This window comes from Bos mutus, chromosome 6 (assembly GCF_027580195.1).
Source record: "Bos mutus isolate GX-2022 chromosome 6, NWIPB_WYAK_1.1, whole genome shotgun sequence".
In the NCBI taxonomy this organism is placed as follows: Eukaryota; Metazoa; Chordata; class Mammalia; order Artiodactyla; family Bovidae; genus Bos; species Bos mutus.
The window spans coordinates 14116086-14136180 of NC_091622.1; the positions used below are offsets into that span (position 1 = coordinate 14116086).

General features: G+C 36.6%; 1 pseudogene; it reads right to left on the reverse strand.

The window, feature by feature from the left end:
* Positions 1-287: 287 nt before the first annotated feature.
* LOC102267074 (14-3-3 protein zeta/delta pseudogene) overlaps positions 288-20095 on the reverse strand; it is an 81121-nt pseudogene continuing 61313 nt past the window's right edge.

Genomic DNA, 20095 nt, shown 5'->3' on the forward strand with positions numbered 1-20095 from the left:
CCATCTGAGCTACCAGGGAAGCCCATGAATACTGGAGTGGGTAGCCTATCCCTTTCCAGGGGATCTTCCTGACCCAGGAATTGAACTGGGGTATCCTGCTTTGCAGGCAGATTCTTTACCAGCTGAGCTACTAGGGAAGCCTGTTAACTGGCTCTACTCCTTCAATATTAAACATAAAAAACACATGGGACATATAGAAATTCAAACAGCAGTAACATTAACCTATGAGAAATCATAAATAATTATCAGTAGATAGCATAGATGACAGATGGTCTATGGTGCAAGTTTTACAATGAGTCAGAAAAAATTTGGAAGGCTGGGCAATTTTCTTCTTCATCTGCTTCAGCTTCATCTCTTTGGGTATCCAGTGTCCACAGGTCAAGTTGTCTCTCAGTAACTGTATTATTAACGTGCTGTTTTTGTGTGACCCTTCGCTTAATGTATCAAGTTCAGCAATGGCTCCATCAAATGCTGTTTTTGCACGAGAGCCAATTTTCTCAGGGGACTTCAAAATCTCATAATAAAACACAGAAGTTAAGGGAGAGATCCAATCTGATAGGATGTGTTGGTTGTGTTTACTTTTTGCTGATTTCAAAAGCTTCTTGGTATGCTTGCCATGACTGATCCACAATCCCTCTCTTATCATCACCAGCAACAACCTTAGCCAAGGAATAGTAGTAGTCTCCTTTTATTTTCAAACAGAAGACTTTGCTCTCTGCTTGTGAAGCACTGGGGATCAAGAACTTTCCCAAAAGAAACAGTATATCATTGCAGATATCTCTCAGCCTTGTCTCCATTTTCTCTCTGTTCTTGAACCATCTGCTGTTTTCTCTCAGCACCTTTATCTTTTGATCAATACTTGAGACAAGCCTCCAAGATGACCTACAGGCTCCTACAACCTTTTTATAAGCATATAAGTCTTCACTGAGTGAAGACTCCTCTCCTCAATGGATAATTCAGCTCCTTGCTCAGTTACAGACTTCATACAGGCTGCCATATCATCATCTCGCTCAGCCTGCTCGGCCAGTTTGGCCTCCTGCACCAGTATATTTTTATCTATGTTCTGTGTCTGGAGTAGGTATGGCAGACAGATGGGACTCAGCAGTCTCTGGGCGGCAGTGCCAAGGCTGAGACTCTACCTGGAGTGTTTTAAGAGACAGACTTCTTACATCTTTTCCTGCAGGAGCAAGAAAACATACGTGGCTATTCAGGTTAAGTGCAGTCTAGACGTGTCCACAAGGACTTGGGCTGAAGGTTGGCTGCACCTGGGAAGATTGCCTGTACTTTCAGTTCAGTTCAGTCACTCACTCGTGTCCGACTCTTTGCGACCCCATGAATCGCAGCACGCCAGGCCTCCCTGTCCATCACCAACTCCTGGAGTTCACACAGACTCACGTCCATCGAGTCGGTGATGCCATCCAGCCATCTCATCCTCTGTCGTCCCCTTCTTCTCCTGCCCCCAATCCCTCACAGCATCAGAGTCTTTTCCAATGAGTCAACTCTTTGCATCAGGTGGCCAAAGTATTGGAGTTTCAGCTTTAGCATAATTCCTTCCAAAGAAATCCCAGGGCTGATCTCCTTCAGAATGGACTGGTTGGATCTCCTTGCAGTCCAAGGGACTCTCAAGAGTCCTCTCCAACACCACAGTTCAAAATCATCAATTCTTTGGCGCTCAGCTTTCTTCACAGTCCAACTCTCACATCCACACATGACCACTGGAAAACCATAGCCTTGACTAGACAGACCTTTGTTGGCAAAGTAATGTCTCTGCTTTTCAATATGCTATCTAGGTTGGTCATAACTTTCCTTCCAAAGAGTAAACATCTTTTAATTTCATGGCTGCAATCACCATCTGCAGTGATTTTGGAGCCCAGAAAAATAAAGTCTGACACTGTTTGCACTGTTTCCCCATCTATTTCCCATGAAGTGATGGGACCAGATGCCATGATCTTCGTTTTCTGAATGTTGAGCTTTAAGCCAACTTTTTCACTCTCCTCTTTCACTTTCATCAAGAGGCTCCTTAGTTCCTCTTCACTTTCTGCCATAAGTGTGGTGTCATCTGCATATCTGAGGTTATTGATATTTCTCCCAGCAATCTTGATTCCAGCTTGTGCTTCTCCCAGCCCAGCGTTTCTCTGATATACTCTGCATAGAAGTTAAATAAGCAGGGTGACAATATACAGCCCTGACGTACTCCTTTTCCTATTTGGAACCAGTCTGTTGTTCCATGTCCAGTTCTAACTGTTGCTTCCTGACCTGCATACAGGTTTCTCAAGAGGCAGGTCAGGTGGTCTGGTATTCCCATCTCTTTCAGAATTTTCCACAGCTTAGGAAAGAGCAAAGAAGAACATACTGTCTATAGTGGGTGAATGTTCTTCAAAATCTCTGTTTCATCTTTATTTGGTTATATACTTCGGGAGCCCAAAGAAGTGAATTCCATATCAGTGACAGTCCTTGGGTGGGTGATACCCCAACACTTCTAAAATTAGTTTGTATATTTTTCTGTGAACTTTTAAGACTATGTGCTCTAAAATTTGTATTTATTTTAGACTGAAAATGCAATCAGGTAATTTCTCTGATTTCCATGGTCAGGAAAAACCAAGAGCATACTTTTCTTTTTACATAGGCTCTTTCTCCTATTGGGAGAGAAATAAAAAGAGCAAAATGTATGTATTTTGTACTTTCCCTATTAGGTTTCCTTTTATTATGCTTCTAAAATAAAGTAGGGGAAACATGTGAGATGTGTTTTTACACATACATATTGTACTAATGGGCTTCTCAGGTGGCTCAGGGGGTAAAGATGCGATGCAAGAGACACAGGAGGTGCAGGTTCGATCCCTGGGTCAGGAAGATTCCCTGGAGGAGGGCATGGCAAACCACTCCGGGATTCTTGCCCGGAGAATCCTATGGACAGAGGAGCCTGGCGGGCTACAGTCCACAGGGCCGCAAAGAGTTAACACAACTGAAGCAACTGAGGACACACAACATTGTCCTAATGGAAAGTATAATAGGAGTTATTTGGTACTCAAAGGAAAAAGATGAACTATCATTTAAGAAATGTTGCTTAAATAGCATATATGTTGACTCCTCTCTTTCTAAAATTAAAAAAAAAATTAACAGCATGAAAATTACATAATTTTCCTTCAAATTTGAAAATAATATATAAAATAATATAAAATTTAAAAATCCATAAAACATAGGATTTATAGCATTACACCTAAAATTCAGAATCCTATCAAATTTGTGCTATTAAAAATGCTCTTTATCTCATGAAAAGCTTTGGCAAAACTGTTTCAGAAAATGCAGAGTGACAGGACACATTTCCCCCTTTCACCAAATCACCTTACTTTTGTGAATTTCTGTCAAAACTTAGTTATTCATTCAATGTGGAAATAAAGAGCAGTCACATTTGTTCAGTGGAGAAAATTTTTTTTCTTTTTAATATTCAACTCATAAAGCTGTACCAATAGATAACAGAGTTTAACAGGTTGATTAGAACTAAGATATTTTAAATTGAAGTTGGAAGAACTCTAACTTGCATGTGTTATTGGGCCACAGAAGTTTGAGAAACTAACAACAGAGGCGAATTCTGTTTGATGGCAGTGACACTGAAACTTTTCTCACCCCTCAGATAACATGGTTAATGTCGGGTAACCCTACTGGAAGTATCTTCTCACGTATTTTGTAACTTCATGGGTCTTTCAAAGGATAGTTTATTTATTATATTGTAATAAATAATATTTATGTATTAGGAAAAATATAGCAGTACTATTTAATACTCTTCAAGAGACTTTCAATCCAAGAAGAAAAGTCATTTCATAAACTCTGAAGCTCATTAACCTTCATAAAATACTGGTGAGTTAGGTGGCAAATGTTACTCTTCTCAGTTCATAGATGACTGATCTGAAGCACCGAGAGGTTAACTGATTTTTCCAATTCACAAAACAAGTCACGGCACAAAGTGAGGTCATGCAGAATTCTTGACTGTTGGTTCATATAGGGTTCTACTCTCTGGACAAGTGCTTTATTAAATAAGCTCTTATTGATTATCATTTTCTGGGTAATGCCATTTGGCATTTGTCCAAATATTTTGCTCATGACACAATTATCACGTCACAAAGGACAAAACTGTCAGAATTACCCAAATACTATAATAGTTTGGATCATTACAGTTGAAAAATCAAAGGAAAAATTCCAGGCTGCTTTGTCCTAGTGAAACTATTAAAATATATGAATATTTAAAAAATTAATAGCGTGTTTTCACCAATAAGTAAATAAACATCACATTTAATGTACCTTCTATAAGGAAGTCTTCAAATATAATATATGGGAGAAAATCAGACACATTTTTATTTATTGTTGCTAATGTAAAAGCAAAAGAATATCCAATTTTTTAAAAAAATTAGAAGTAGTAAGAAAAATAGGGATTGTATGAACACATTTGATGTGATATTTTTAAAAGCTATGTGATGGTTTAAAATGGGCTCCTTTTTATTATTTTTCTACCATCGTATGCTTTTTAAAGGGCTTCCCTCATGGCTCAGTGATAGAGTCCACCTGCAAATGCAGGAGACTCGGGTTCAGTCCTGGGGTCGGGAAGATCCCCTGGAGAAGGAAATGGCAACCCACTCCAGTATTCTTGCCTGGAAAATCCCATGAACAGAGAGCCTGACAGGCTATAGTCCATGGGGTTGCAAAAGAGTCAGACATGACTTAGTGACTAAACAATGACAAATATATTTTAATTTTTAATTTAAAATATTAAAATAAGTAAATTATTGAGAACAACTTCTAGAACATGTAAAATAATTATTCAAAATAAAAATAAAATTCAAGTATGCATATTTGGCAGTGGACATCAATTTGATGTATTTTGACCAGTGATCTAGAGTGTTGTTTAATGCCAAAACCAATTCAGATAAATAGAGTGTTTCCCAAGTTGTAAAAGGGCTTTGCTAGTGGCTCAGATGGTAAAGAATTCACCTGCAATGCGGGAGACCTGGGTTCAATCCCTGGGTTTGGAAGATCCTCTGGAGAAGGAAATGTCAACCCACTCCAGTCTTCTTGCCTGGAGAATTCCATGGACAGAGGAGCCTGGTGGGCTACAGTCCATGGCATCACAGAGTCTGACACGACTGAGTGACTAACACTTTCACTTCAAGTTGTAAAATGTTGAAACCAGTGAACCAGAAAGGTTGCTCAGCCATATCTGACTTACTGCGACCCCGTGGACTGTAGCCTACTAGGCTCCTCCGTCCATGGAATTTTCCAAGCAAGAGTACTGGAGTGGGTTGCCATTTCCTTCTCCAGGAAGATCTTCCTGATTGAGGGACTAAACCCAGGTCTCCTGCATTGCAGGCAGATGCTGAGCCACCAGGGAAGCCTCCAGGAAAATGCTGAAAGATGATCTTATATGTCAGCTTTCTTTTAGTGACAAAATAGAAAGAAGTGGTTTTTCAATATTAAATAGTGTGGTCATTTATTAATTGTATGGGAAACTACTTCCCTTTTCTTGCCTCAGTTTCCTTATCTATAAAAATGGAAATAGTAACACACTTCATAGCATTGTGTAAAGTCAATAAAAGACTTAAAATAGTATTTGACACAGAATAAGCAGTTGATGAATATTGTGTAATTATTATTAGTTCCCTTTTCAATAGCCCTGTGGCAGATTCATGTTGATGTATGGCAAAACCAATACAATATTGTAAAATAATTAGCCTCCAATTAAAATAAATTAAATAAATAAAAATTTAAAAAAAACCTTCTTTCAGTCAGTTTTTACCTCTGAACCTCCTTATTTCTCTCAGATTTTACCTTAGAATCTCCTTCTTTCTGTCAGATTCTTTACCATCTGAGCCACCCAGGATGTACTAGAAGAACTAAAGTTTAAAATTTATGGATGCTGCTTGATTGGAAAAATTTTCTTGAAATGAAATCAACACTAGAAAATAGATCTGAGAGATTGGGAAATGGAAAAAACTGGAGAACTGAACGTATTTGAACTCATGGACTATCCATACATGAAAACAGTTCTATTCATGAGCTCTTCTGATATATGGGGGAATATACTTCCTTTTTCACTTATGTCAATTTGGGATTCTATCTCCAATAATATAAATTCAGTAATTACCACATAAACAGAATTGAATTAAATTGAATTGAGATTGTTTCCATTGCCACAATTCAACAGTAAACACACTTATCCATTGATTGAAGATATACCTAACAAAAATTAATTATAGAGTAGATTCTGGTTTGTGATATTAGTAGCCCCTGATGCAATCTTTTCCAATTCCCAATGTAATGCTTAAGAAGCACCAAAATTAGTGAAGTCTAAATGACACTGAAAATTAGCACAGAGATCAGCCCTGGGATTTCTTTGGACGACAGAGGATGAGATGGCTGGATGGCATCACTGACTCGATGGACGTGAGTCTGAGTGAACTGCGGGAGTTGGTGATGGACAGGGAGGCCTGGCGTGCTGCGATTCATGGGGTTGCAAAGAGTCGGACACGACTGAGCGACTAATCTGATCTGATCCGATGATTCTATTGCCAGAACCTGGAAAGAGTTTCCACTAGCAGTAAAGTTGATAAAAACAGAACTGAAAAATACCAATCATCATGCACTACAGAATATTTAAAAAAAAAAAAAAAAAAGAAAGAAAATCCTCATTGTGTCAAAGTGAATGGAAATAATTCTCATGCACCATTTCCTCTTTCTGATAAACAGGCTCTAAATTAACCTGAAAACTCTAGGAGCATTTTCTACTGCCTGGTACCTCTGTTTCTCTCTTTCCTTTTTCTTCAACTCCACAAATCCCCCATTAGTTTATTCTCTGTGAGCAAATGTTCGCCAGGCAGAAGGTAAGATGGAATACTGGGGGTTTATTGTCAACCTGAGTTTCATCAGAATAGGAGAAACTCATTTCAGGATATCATAACTTCACAAGATACATGCCTACCAAGGTCAGATTTGGAACAGCAGTTGTATATTCTTGCATAGCCTCCAGCTTTAGATCTAAAACTGTAAATCATGCACAGAGAGTGAATCTGGTTAAGACCATATATGGACTGATTCTAAGTGCATTTAGATTTAACATTTTCTGAGGATCAAACTTATTTCTCCTAGTTTTAGAATAAGTAAAAAAGAAATAATACACCATTATAAAAACAAGATAAAAACAAGCCAGGACCAATTGGAAGACTAAGAGGAGGAATAGACCTCAAAAAACAAAATGACACAGAGAAGGAATACTTTATAAAATTATTTGTCATTCTCAATATACAAAGATCTATGGTTCTTTGATGTGGAAAGAAAAAGCTAAAGAAAAAGCTGGAAGACTAAAATCAACCTGATGTTATAAAAAAAGTTTACTGTAACTAAGTAGAATTACATAAAAGCTAAAAATTTAACAGCAATATGAAAATAATATGGGAAGCATTAAAGAATAGGATTTATTCTTTTCCAATTTTTGGCTTCTTTCAATCTTTGACATTAGATTTTTCTAATACTTATTTTTTTTAATACTGAGCTACTGAAAAATAGATTACGGAAGGAAAAGTTGAAGCAGGAGTTTGACAGGTATGAGGAGGGAAAGATGACATCTCTAGTGTAGGTAAACCAAGATTTCTATGGGTTGAGACTTTAAGTTCAATACTACTGAGTTATATGTTCCCCTTAAGAGTAAAGACCTCAAAAACAAGTAAATGGGAATTGATTTCTGTTATTGTATGTGATGTGCTCTTGGGGGAAAAATTAACACCACCAAATTCATAGAATCAAATAGTGGAATGATGATTGCCATAGGCTGAGGGGACAGGAAAATGGGGAGTTATTAATCAGAAGGCAGAAAGTTTCAGTTAATTATGATCAATAAGCTCTAGAGATCTGCTATATCCATTGTAACTAAATCAACAACAGTGGAATGTACACTTAATTTGTTAAGAAGGTAGATCTTGAGTGTTCTTACTGGAATAAGATAACTAATTTTTTTCTTTTTAAGAGAAGAATGACGAGGAAAAACAAAGTACCTGGAATTAGAGGGACTTAATATATGATTTAAGTTAATTTTCTTTTGTTACAATTAAGCTTTATAGATCAAATAGGTAAAAATTCAAAATTAATAAATCTTAATCCCAAACTTACCAGAAATGAGACAAGAGAAAAGCTTAAATGCACATTGTCATTAATGAGTTGAAACAAAATTAAGGAATCAAAGGAGGGGGTGATAAATGTTATAGTAAGAGTTATGATGCTGTGCATTAAATTAGTCAAATGGGATATTCATTAGAAACTTGTTCTTAAAAGTGTTCAAAATTTTAGAATGTATGCCTAAAGACAGAATGGATAATGGTAAAATAAAATGTTAGTAATGATATTCTTGAGCTTCCCTGATAGCTCAGATGGTAAAGAATCTGCCTGAAATGCAGGAGACCTGGGTTCAATCCGTGGGTCAGAAAGATCCCTTGGAGAAGGAAATGGCAACCCACTCCAGTATTCTTGCCTGGAGAATCCCATGGACAGAGGAGCCTGGTGAGCTACAGTCCATGGGGTCTCAAAGAGTCAAACATGACTGAGCAATTAACAGAGACAGAATGATGTTCTTGTTCCTAATTCCTCCCAAAACCTAGAAAGTGAAGAAAGATGGTGAAAAGATGTGAAAGGAGTAAAGATAAGTTTATCTTGTCTCAAAGTATATCCCTTCTTGATTTTGATAAATAGATAAATATGTTTAAAATGTTCTTTAAGCATAAAGTATCTCAGAGAGGACGGGGTTGAGCCCCACGTGCCCATACAGCGGCTTCCCACTAGCTATTTCACGCTTGGCAGCGTGTGGAGGTCAGTTCCACTCTCTCAGTTTGTGCCACACTCTCCCTCCCCCACTGTGTCCAAAGTGTGTTCTCTTCACCTGTGTCTCTGTTCCTGCCCTACAAATTGGTTCATCAGCACCATTTTTCCAGATTCCATATATGAGTTAATATATTATGCAAAATTTGTTTTTTATCTTTCTGACTTCCTTCACTCTGTATAACAGGATGTAGGTTTATCCACCCCACTAGAACTGACTCAAATGTGTTTCTTTTTATGGCTGAGTAATATTCCATTGTATATATGCACTACAGCTTCCTTATCCACTTATCTATTGATGGGAGGGATGGGGTAGGTGGTGGCAGGGAGGTCAAGGAGAGAGGGGACATATGTGCCCTTGTGGCTGATTCATGTTGTTGTACGGCAGAAGCCAACATAATCTAAAGCAATTGTCCTCCAATTAAAAATAACTTTAAAAATAAAACTAAAATATGACTAATAGATTTCTAAAAATTTAAAGTGCTAAAGACTTAAAAAGTTGGAAAAGCAAGCATGTTGAAAACAAAAAGAAAGAAAATATTTAAATAAAATTTTAATGACATTAGAATACTGCATTATTTAGTACAGCAAGAAGCCTGTGAAAATAAATACATGATATAGACTCAATTGTTCAACTCAATAACAAATAACCAAAATGTTAGTGGTGGTTGTATTTAGCAGTATGATTATAAATTGTTTTTTTTCCTATGAAATTGTCTTTGTTTTATGTATGCAGTACAAAATTACATTCGTAGTCAGAAAATAAGGTTTTATTTTAAAAAGAGCAGAAGCAAATGTGGCCACTGATGTAGACTAATTCTAGATTGTGAGGCAGAGAAACAAAGAGTTGAGGAAATTTGAGAAGAACTGAAGTGTTTGAAGCAAGAATTCAGAAGTATTATAAAAAGATGTACATACTTGTGGGGCAAGAAAGAGGAGAATATAGCTTATATTTGCAGCTGTGTTTTTCTGAATTTAAAGACTGCTCCTGGGAGCACAATTTAAATGGAGATAAAAGCATGATTGAGTCTAATAAAATAATGGAGTTTATAAAGTCTGTCTTCCAATTGAGTCAATATCTTTTTTTGTTTTCATTTGTTTGTTTGTTCTTAAGCTATATACCTTCTTTTGCAAATCTGTAGAATTATTAGGAAAAAATTCCTGCCTTTGCTTTGCCAGTGCCTTGACAAGTGTCTAATAGTCAAAACTATCACGGCTTCGTATTTCTTCCCACACCAAAGTCTCTTTTACATGATTCATTTATAAGCATTAACATTTAAGTAACCTATCAAATGTCTAAACCAGACCTTACCAAAAATAATGTCAGTTAATAGTGCTCTTTGTCTTAAATCAGATTAATTTCGCATCATCAGTTGGGAGGAGAGTTACCTTGGAGAAACTAAAGCTTTCTCATGGTGACTGTTTTGACCTAAAGCTTGTGAGTCACACAGAGCAAACAATTCTCTCAGGCCCCTTTCCTTTCTTTGTTCACAGGAAGTCAGTGAAGTTTCTGGATTCCTTTTGAAGGGAATTATCAATGTCATTCCAAAGATGGACATACAGGGATCAGTGTTTGGGGGCTGACATAAAATACCTATCGCTATTATCTGTTCCACAGGCTCCTTCTGACTCTTATCTTAGGGGGAATGTTTTAAATCTTTTTCATTCTGTCCACATTGTTTCAACGAATGTTTAATCAGCATTCCTGTCTTCTACTAAGTATGGGACCTTGTGAAATTTCCTTAATCTTTGTAAAATAAAAGACTTAGACTATATTTATTCATTTGTTCATTTAATCTTCCCACACACTTTTAGTTAGTTCTAAGTATGTGTCAGCCATTTGCTGAGAGTTGAGGATAGAATTCTGAATAAAATAACTTTCTATCTTCATGGAGTTGGGGGTTCAGTAGTGTATGATTTTGGAAATCTTTACATTCCACCATTTATGATTCTATTAGCTCTTCTATAACTGTTAAAGTGTGTCAAGGAGGACTTGAAAAGGCAGACAAGACACCTACTGGAATTTGCCATGGATGTCCTCTCTTCCTGTCAGTCTTTTACTTAATAGCTCCAAGAATTACAAAAGCAAGATCTAGCCAAAAGGGAGCTCTGTCTGCCTCCAGGGGTCAGTCTCTCCTTGAAAATCCTTCCCCGAATTGCCTAAAGCCACTACTAAGGATCGCAGGCTCTCAGGTAGGAAGAAGCCTTCAAGAATTTTACTTGCATAGAGAAACCAGTGCTAAGTTTTCTTTCAAACGTGAACTGAATCTCAAGCAAGTCTTTCCCTTTGATTGAAATAGAGGGGCTTGTGAGGGTGCGTGTGATTTGTACGCTTACATGCACTTTCATATGTCTTTGAAACCTAGACAAAGATTTTTGCCTTAGGCCACTAAGGGAGGGAATATCACAAAAGGGATTAGCATGCTGTACTTCATAGCATCACATCTTGTATTGGGGTATTAGATCATACTTTTAATTCAAATAACTTCACATATGTCCAATTCAAGACAGAATCATGAAGGCACATGACTGAAAAGAGAAAAAAGATTGGCTTTACTTTGAAATGAATCTACTAGGATGGTTTACTTGGAAGACGAGTAATCTGAGTGCTTGTACACCCAGCACTAACATTCTAGCCCTACTAAGAGGCCGCTTCATAACCACAGGTGTGTGCCATTTGAGATCCGCCTGCTGTCTAGCACCCCTCCCCACCTTCTTCATTCTATCTTGTCCGGAAAACTCATTGAGCAATTAACAAAATGAAAGCATTCTCCTTCTGGAATTTTGACTTTCAAGGTGGGAATTTAATTTGCAAAACTGCCTACAACTAATTAAAATGAGTAGTCACTGTTGGTTTGAAATGGATTATCTCTGAGAAAATCACACTTCAAATTGTCAAAAGAGGGTTTATATCCTGATTTTGAAAAAGCATTTCCCTCCATTGTAAATGCTTTCTCTGTTCAGCTGACTGATGCTCATTCGAATTAATGGAATCTGAGAAAAAGCCAAACTGAAGATGATTGATACTCCAAGGTTAGTTTTATACATAGATGCTTTACATCACAGTATTTTTGAAAGAATTCTTATTCCTTTTTCCATTGTCTTCTCATTTCTTTCACCTCTGACCACTATTTCTACTGTGTAATATACAACCAAAGAAGTGATGTTTTAGATTTAGTGAATAAATTAAAAATACTTTCTAGCTCATCAGCTATGTATTTGTATTGCACATTTTCCCCATGACTCTTCACAGTTAATTTCATGATAGTAATCTGAGAACAATTGTGTCATAATTGGAGGGGGTATAGCTATAATTCTGCCAACTTTCAAACAGAGTTCTGTATGTGCCTGAATCTCAGAACATTTTAAGGCAAATTAATTTTTACAAGTTTAATCAAAAATTTAGATTTCATCTCACATAAAAACTTGCATGGACTTATTTTCTTCCATTGATCGACTTGAATTAGTTTGGTTAGTCTAAATATAATAGGTCTACTAACATTTATCATCTTTAATTAGAGCATTGATAATAGAAAGTGTTTACGATATGCTTTTACCTATGTATGTGCTCATGCCTTTTTCTATACCCAATACTCAGATCTTTCTTTTTAAATAAGTCGATTAACTATTATATGAACTAAAAGATCAAGAAATAGTAAGGATTAAAGGAATTGATGTTTTAAATGTAAGTATCATTAAGCTACTGCTCATTATATGCAGTGGTAATGCAAACAAAAAGTTGTTTTCATGAATCTGAGTAAGGATAAATAATATTAAACAAATTTTAGCAATACAAGAAAACGAACAAAGACAGGATATTATATTTTGATGCCTTACTGTCAGTAAGTTCAGAAAGAGTTTTCTAATTAAATTCTTTCATTAGGAATAATAGTATTTCACACTATATGAACAAATGTATTGACTTAAGTTTTGAATTTCCGAAGAGATTTGAATGCTTGGAAATATAGAAAAGAGCTACTTCTGCTTAATTTTCTTAAATTATTGGAAACCTAATTTGTAATCACAAATAACCAGTGATATTAAACAGAACTGTAATATAATGATGTTTAGAAATATCACTCTGAAGTGAACGTGAAATATATATTTTTATACATTTAGTTGCATATATATGTTTTGTTACATTTTGGTGGTTTAGAGCTGATTAGGAATTATCTTTAAGAAAGATATCCAGAACTTAGAAATAGTACTAATAACATTCTGGAAACATTTGCTATGACTAATCTGTCTAGATCATGCCACAACATGTATATAGTTTAAAAGAAAAATAAATGTGCATCATACAGGAATATGCCTGAAATTGAATATTGTGCTAAAAGAAAGAACATTCAGAGAGAATGGGTGATTATAAACTGCAGAGCAGTAACAGGTATTGAAGCAGAAATACAAAATATACTAGGAAGATATTTAAAGCACAAATCCATCTTGAACACACAGAAATGGGCCTGTACATCAATACTTAAATTTTGTTTTCTGGCAATGTGTTGCTCCCATAAATAACATTGATAGTTGACTTAGCTAATTTATGGGTTAACCTAGGTCATTCTCATTAATTTACCAAAAGCTTTAAAGCCATTAGCAGCACTTCCCTTTGATCATTTCTTAAGTTTGCCCCAGGATTCTTTTCTAAAACTGTTAGTTTACCTCTCCCTTTTTTTATGATATAATCCTCAATCTTTCAGTCACGTTGTGTGTTCTTTAGGTGTTGATCTGTGCCCCACTAAATCACTTCAGTTTTCCTTAATGGGTCAGGATTAAGAGTCTCTAACTTGAACACACACTTAGGTGCTTTTTCATGTACATTCCCTATTGCCTTCTATGCCAAGGGCAATGTGGAGCAAATGTCAGCCTTAAAAATTCATATTTTTTATATCTTTGGAAATAATTTTTAGAAAAAGTGGGGGGAAAATGACAATTGCTTGGAGGCATAACCCATAAGAAACAGCAAAATACTCACATCTGCTTCATAAATATATATATATACATATATATCCCACAGATTTTGCTATCAATTAGAGAAAGTTTGGCTTAATTTTCTTGTCAAAGCTTTACAAAAAAAAAAGAAGATTTGCATCTTGAAATGAGTTTCTGACTCAAAGGAGGGCAGACTCCACAATCAGGGATTTCACGAGCAACACAGAACATGAGCTAGCATTGCAAAGGGGTAAATTATACTTACTTCATACACGCTATGCCTGATGACATCTATCTACTTGCTGTATCTCAGCCCATAAAAAATGACAAATTCAACACAAAGTCTTCAATCTGACACTGAGACATACACCATAATCTTTCAACAATCTCTGCAACCATAACCATGGATCAAAACAGTCATAAAGGTGCAATAATCATATGAAATAAACATGGATATTTGAGTCAAGAGATCTGTGTTCAGATTTCAGTTCTTCTACTCCTTCTCTGTTCATCTATAAATAAGGACAATGGTATCTTTTCTTTGTGTTGAACTGAGATCACTGGAAATAATAAATGTTTTTCCTAGTACAATTCCTAGGATTCATGGAATATGCACTCAAAATTTATTTCCATAACTGCTTCTACTATGACCAAGAACTCCAACTTTGGGCTAAAAGGAAAGTTTAAAAAAGCAAATGGAAATATCTTTTAATATTTCTGTTGTTACAGAATATTGTCAACAGCCTTGTCCTGAAGGCTGTATTTAAAGACACAGTTAAAGAGGTTATAATTATATCTGGTGCTCTTGCATGGATCTATTCTTGTCATGGCTAAGGACCATGGATTCACCTAAGCTAGGTTTACATAGTAGAAGTATGACAGGGAAGCCCTCATTGTGAATACACACAGCTTTTAAAAAAAGTATTGTGAACTACTCTATTTTTTGAAAGATCTTTGTTTTAACAGTAAATACACACACACAAAATACTCCAATAGTAGTCTCCCAAAAAAGTACCTATTTTTTTGCTTTCCTGTCTTCTCATGCATGGGTTGGCAGTGTTTTTTTTTTTCCCTAGCTACTGATTTCCCTCTTGGAGTAAAATAGAATATTCTAAAAGATTTAGGAAAACCTAGAGTCTTAGGTGATTTTAGATTTCACTGAGACTCATATCAAATGATTAGTATATGTTCAAATGCTTCAAGTTTTTAGAATTAGCCTGGGAAGGAGAATTGTCCCTTTATTAACTGTTGACTAAAGGATATCATGGAGACTTCTACTTTCTTAATTTGAAACCTAAGATCCTTTAGAGCCTGATACATGACAGAACTAAGGGTTAAAGACACTCTATGAAGATCCTGAATCTATAATTGTGAGTGCCTCAATCACCCCTCATCTTATGTTTTCCTATTACATAGTTCAGAGTGGGGGAAGTGGTTCAGTTCAGTTCAGTCGCTCAGTCATGTCTGTTTTGCGACCCCATGGACTGCAGCACACCAGGCCTCCCTGTCCATCACCAACTCCTGGTGCTTGCTCAAACTCTTGTCCATTGAGTCAGTGATGCCATCCAACCATCTCATCCTCTGTTGTCCCCTTCTCCTCCTGCCCTCAATCTTTCCCAGCATCAAGGTCTTTTCAAATGAGTCAGCTCTTCACATCAGGTGGCCAAAGTATTCGAGTTTCAGCTTCACCATCAGTCCTTCCAGTGAACACCCAGGACCGATTTCCTTTAGGATGGACTGGTTAGATCTCCTTGCAGTCCAAGGGACTCTCAAGAGTCTTCTTCAACACCACAGTTCAAAATCATCAATTCTTTGACCCTCAGCTTTCTTTATAGTCCAAATCTCACATCCATATATGACTATTGGAAAAACTATAGCCTTGACTAGATGGACCTTTGTTGACAAAGTAATGTCTCTTCTTTCTTATACTTCAAATTGAATTTTATGATATTGATGGCTAGCTAAGCAGAATCATTAGAGCAAAATTCAGTGGGACTAATTTTACCAACCTTTGTTTTGTATATTCTGCTTCTATCAGTTTGTTCTGTTATTGCCTTAGGTTTTTATCTTTTTGTTTTATATATTCTGAGCATATTATAGTGATCAGATCTTCATCTTCTCTGCCTTACAAACTCTCTTTGGTAGCAAATAACAATATCTGAAGTCTATACAAGTCTTTAATACAAAAAATCTAACATAATAAACAATAAATAGATATGCCAAGAGGGAAGACCATATGATCAATGATCAGAAGAAAATCAAATACAAGGAGCTGATTCATATGACCTGTATAATCAGGTTATAGGGGGCAAATTGGGTAAATAAAGGAAAAACTAGGTGAAAGCATGAAAACTTTCAATAGAGAATCAAGGTGTATGAAAATAAAAACTGTAAACTGGAATACTTGAACTGAAAATCGCAAGATCTAGAGTAAAAACTCAGGATTGTAATTTGATTAAAACTCATAATTTAAAAAATATCAGACAGAGAAGAACACAGACTAGTGAATTATAATGGGAAGAACTATGCTGGAGAGTGATTTTATCTTACTTAGAAGTTCATTAGCTAGTCTTTCATGGATGCTGGCAGAAGACAGGAGATCCTTGAGTCCAAAACAAAGAACGTTATTACTCACAGCCCAGCATACAGCATGAACTTCATTTTGTACCAGTGCCTGATGCCTTACAAGCCCACAGAGTAATGCGGGAGGTCGCCCATGTGGATGGCCACACAATGCCACACTGCATTTCAGGAAATAAACACTGATCTAGAGGATTTGCCGCTTTGCTAGCAAGCAGCGATATCCTGGATCTTTGTCCAGCAGTAGATGCTACCTCAGTCCTCAAGACTGCTCATTGAAAACACAACCCTAGAAACTGTCACAGGCAAAATATTGTCAGGCCCCTATACTCTTGGGCCAAGAACAAGCAGGGTTGCTCAGAGCCCATGGTGGAAATGCGGAAATGCAGAAGAGAATGAAGCACCAGCAAGGGTAAATAAATACTGTGGATAAATAAAACGGAATATAACCTCCACAAAACAATACTTGTAATAGTTTATTCTAAAATATAAGTAGAACTAAAATACATAACAAAAATGTAAAAGATGCAAAGGAGAGAATGCTTTAATGTTTCTAAGACAAACATTTGTTTTGTCAGAAGATGAGAGAATACTTTATATTTTTCTGTTATTAAGAAAGCATGGTATAATCTCTAGGGAAAATGCTAAAAAATATATTATTTTTTTTTTTTTCTCTCTTTTATTTTTTAAATTATGAAAATATGGTAACACATTTACAGGAGACTTGGAAAACACAGAGCAAAGTTACATATAGTTCCACTATATATTACAATTCTAAAAGAACATATTATTAACAGATTGAAGCCATTGAAAATTTGGTTGGTTGTTCCAGAGCACTGTAAACTCTAACATACAGATATACATTAGAAAAGTAAAGAATAGGTCACCAGTTAGAGAAAAGTCTTAGCATAAAATAAATGGGACAGCTATTGTGTAATTATTATTAATAGAAGTGGAAGAATGAGTGTCTGATGCAGGACAAGGAATTACAAAGAAATTACAGGACAGGCTTAAGCGAAACCTTGTCAATAGGAAATGATATATAATCCCATGTATAAAATATAGTATAAGAAGAAATTGAAAATATACTGTTTATTTTTATAATTATTGTCAAGGAAGAGTAAAATACAATTAAGCAAGCTATGGAACACAGGAGGAAAAGCAGGTACAATGTGATCAAGTAACTTGACTTTATAATCATAGGATCAAAAGACTGACTGGCACCTTAAAAATGACTTAAGTCCCAAAGTTACCCTCAGGATAGCCATCTGGTCTCTGTTTAGAATCTCCAGTACCAGAAAGCATCGTGCCTGAGAGATCTAATGTTATTTTTTTGACATAAAATTTCAAAATAATTTATTATTGTCCATCCCTGAAACTCTCTTCTGATGCTATTTAGAGTGCACACACCTACTTAAAGGAGGTAGAAAGTCTTTCCACATGATTCAGGACATAACCTTCCATCCACCATCATCCTGTCGTCTTTCCTATCAATTCAGTATGCATTATGCCTCCACCAGAACTTTATCAAATTTTACTGTAGTGTTCTGTTTACATTATGTTTCTGTAGGTGAGGTTTAAGTTTGTTGAGGACCAGAATTGTGTCTGCATCCATGCTGTTTGCTGTGTACCCCTCGTCGTTGACGCTGATATGGTACGCAGTAGATGCTCAGGGAAAGGTTTGCTCAGTATAGTAAGGTGCATTTTGAAGCCTTTAGTAGCCAATCAGATGGCAGAGAAGTCAGTTTGGGTGCAATCAAAACAGAGAAACTATACACAATTGACTAAGAAAGTTTAATATTAAAAAAGGAACAAAATTGAGTCATTTGTAGAGACATGGATGGACCTAGAGTCTTTCATACAGAGTGAAGAGAGTCAGAAAGAGAAAAAAAATGTTGTATATTAATGCACGCATGTGGGATCTGGAAAAATGGTACAGATGAACCTATTTGCGGGTAGGAATAGAGACAGAGACACAGGGGACTGATGTGTGGACATGGGAGGGGAAGGTGGTAGGATGAATTGGGAGACTGGAACTGACATATGTGCACTGCCGTGGGTAAAGCAGATAGTAGGAACCTAGTGTATAGCACAGGAAGCTCAGCTTGATGCACTGTGACCACCTGAATGGATGGAATGAGAGGTGGGGAGGGGAGGGAGGCTCAGGAGGGAGTGGATATATATATACACATATAGCTGATTCACTTTTTTGTACAGCAGAAACTAATGCAACATTGTAAAGCAACTATACTCCAAAGAAGCTATTAATTATAACAGGGGATTGGAGCAACAAGGGGCTGGTATATAATGGCTGAAGACAGCTTGAAAGACTATAGGAGTATGGCAGTTACAAGGAACAGTCACTACCATTAAGGCTGAGATAGCATACCCAAGGGAGATGACCTGACGCTTCCTTAGGGCTTCAGTCCAAATCATGCTGACGAGACCATGACCACGCCCACCGATGACAGGGAAATCATTATGACATCATGCTGGCAGAACTTGCAAGAAATCCACTCTCTGGGGTGCTGGGGAAAGCTATTGCTCTCATCACTTCTTTAGAGCGATGGGAATAGTCTTTAGAGATTATTCCTGGATGCCTTCTGGTTGAGATGTCAATCAACAAGTAGTTACCAAGATTAGCGCAACTCTTTAGAATTTCCACCACAGCACATAAGAGAATATTTTAGAAGGAGAGCACAGTTCCACATAGGTCAACATCTAGCTGCTCCGATGCTTCGTAGCCACTGCCTTCCAATGAAGGAGACACAGGAGATGTGGGTTTGACCCCTGCATTGGGAAGCTCACTTGGAGTAGGAAGTGGCAACCCACTCCAGTGTTCTTGCCTGGATAATTCTAGGGACAGAGAAGTCTGGCGGGCTACAGTCCATGGAATCTCAAAGAGTCAGACACATTTGAGTGACTGAGCACAAACATGTTGCCTACCAGGATATGTCTGCTATCCTAACATATGTCCTCACCTCAGGATTAGTGACAAGTCATCATTTACTTGCTAAAACATCCTGCATATTCTTCTGTACCTCTCCCAGGAGTTTGGCTCTATTTTCTGTGAGGCAATCTACCTATGAGTAACTGCAAACTGGTCCAAAGATGCAGAATGTTTTATTTGTCTCTCTTCTCTCTATCTTGTTCCTGTCAACAAAATAAAATTGGTATTTGTTTTAATTCTCTCCAACTTTATGTTTTCTTTTGAAGAAGATTTTTTTTTCTAGTCTAGGTAGAAAAAGAGCACACCCAACATGAAATATAAAAACATTTGCCTATTCTTCTAAATCACTTGTTTGGGAAGAATATATCGTGGCGGATTCATGTTGCTGTATGGCAAAATCAATACAATATTGCAAAGTAATTAGCCTCCAATTAAAATAAATAAATTTAAGTTAAAAATAAATAAATATTTTGTTTAGTGTGAAATAAATAAATAAATATTTTTATTAGTGTGAAATGCTTCATTTTAGGCAGTTTTGTACATGCACGTATTTTCATCTACATGCTATACAAATTCTAAAAGTGAAATATGTGGTCTTGCAAAGAACTTTCTCACAGGGAGAAAGCTGATTTTGGCCGTGAACCTCCTTCATGGACTTCCAGGGAATTTAGATAGGTTTCTTAGGCAGACACTGCCCTTCAGATTTAGCAAGTTAGTCCAAAAGGAGATTAATCTCCATAGATGTTCATTTTGAATGCATTTTTTAGGTACCTTAGATAA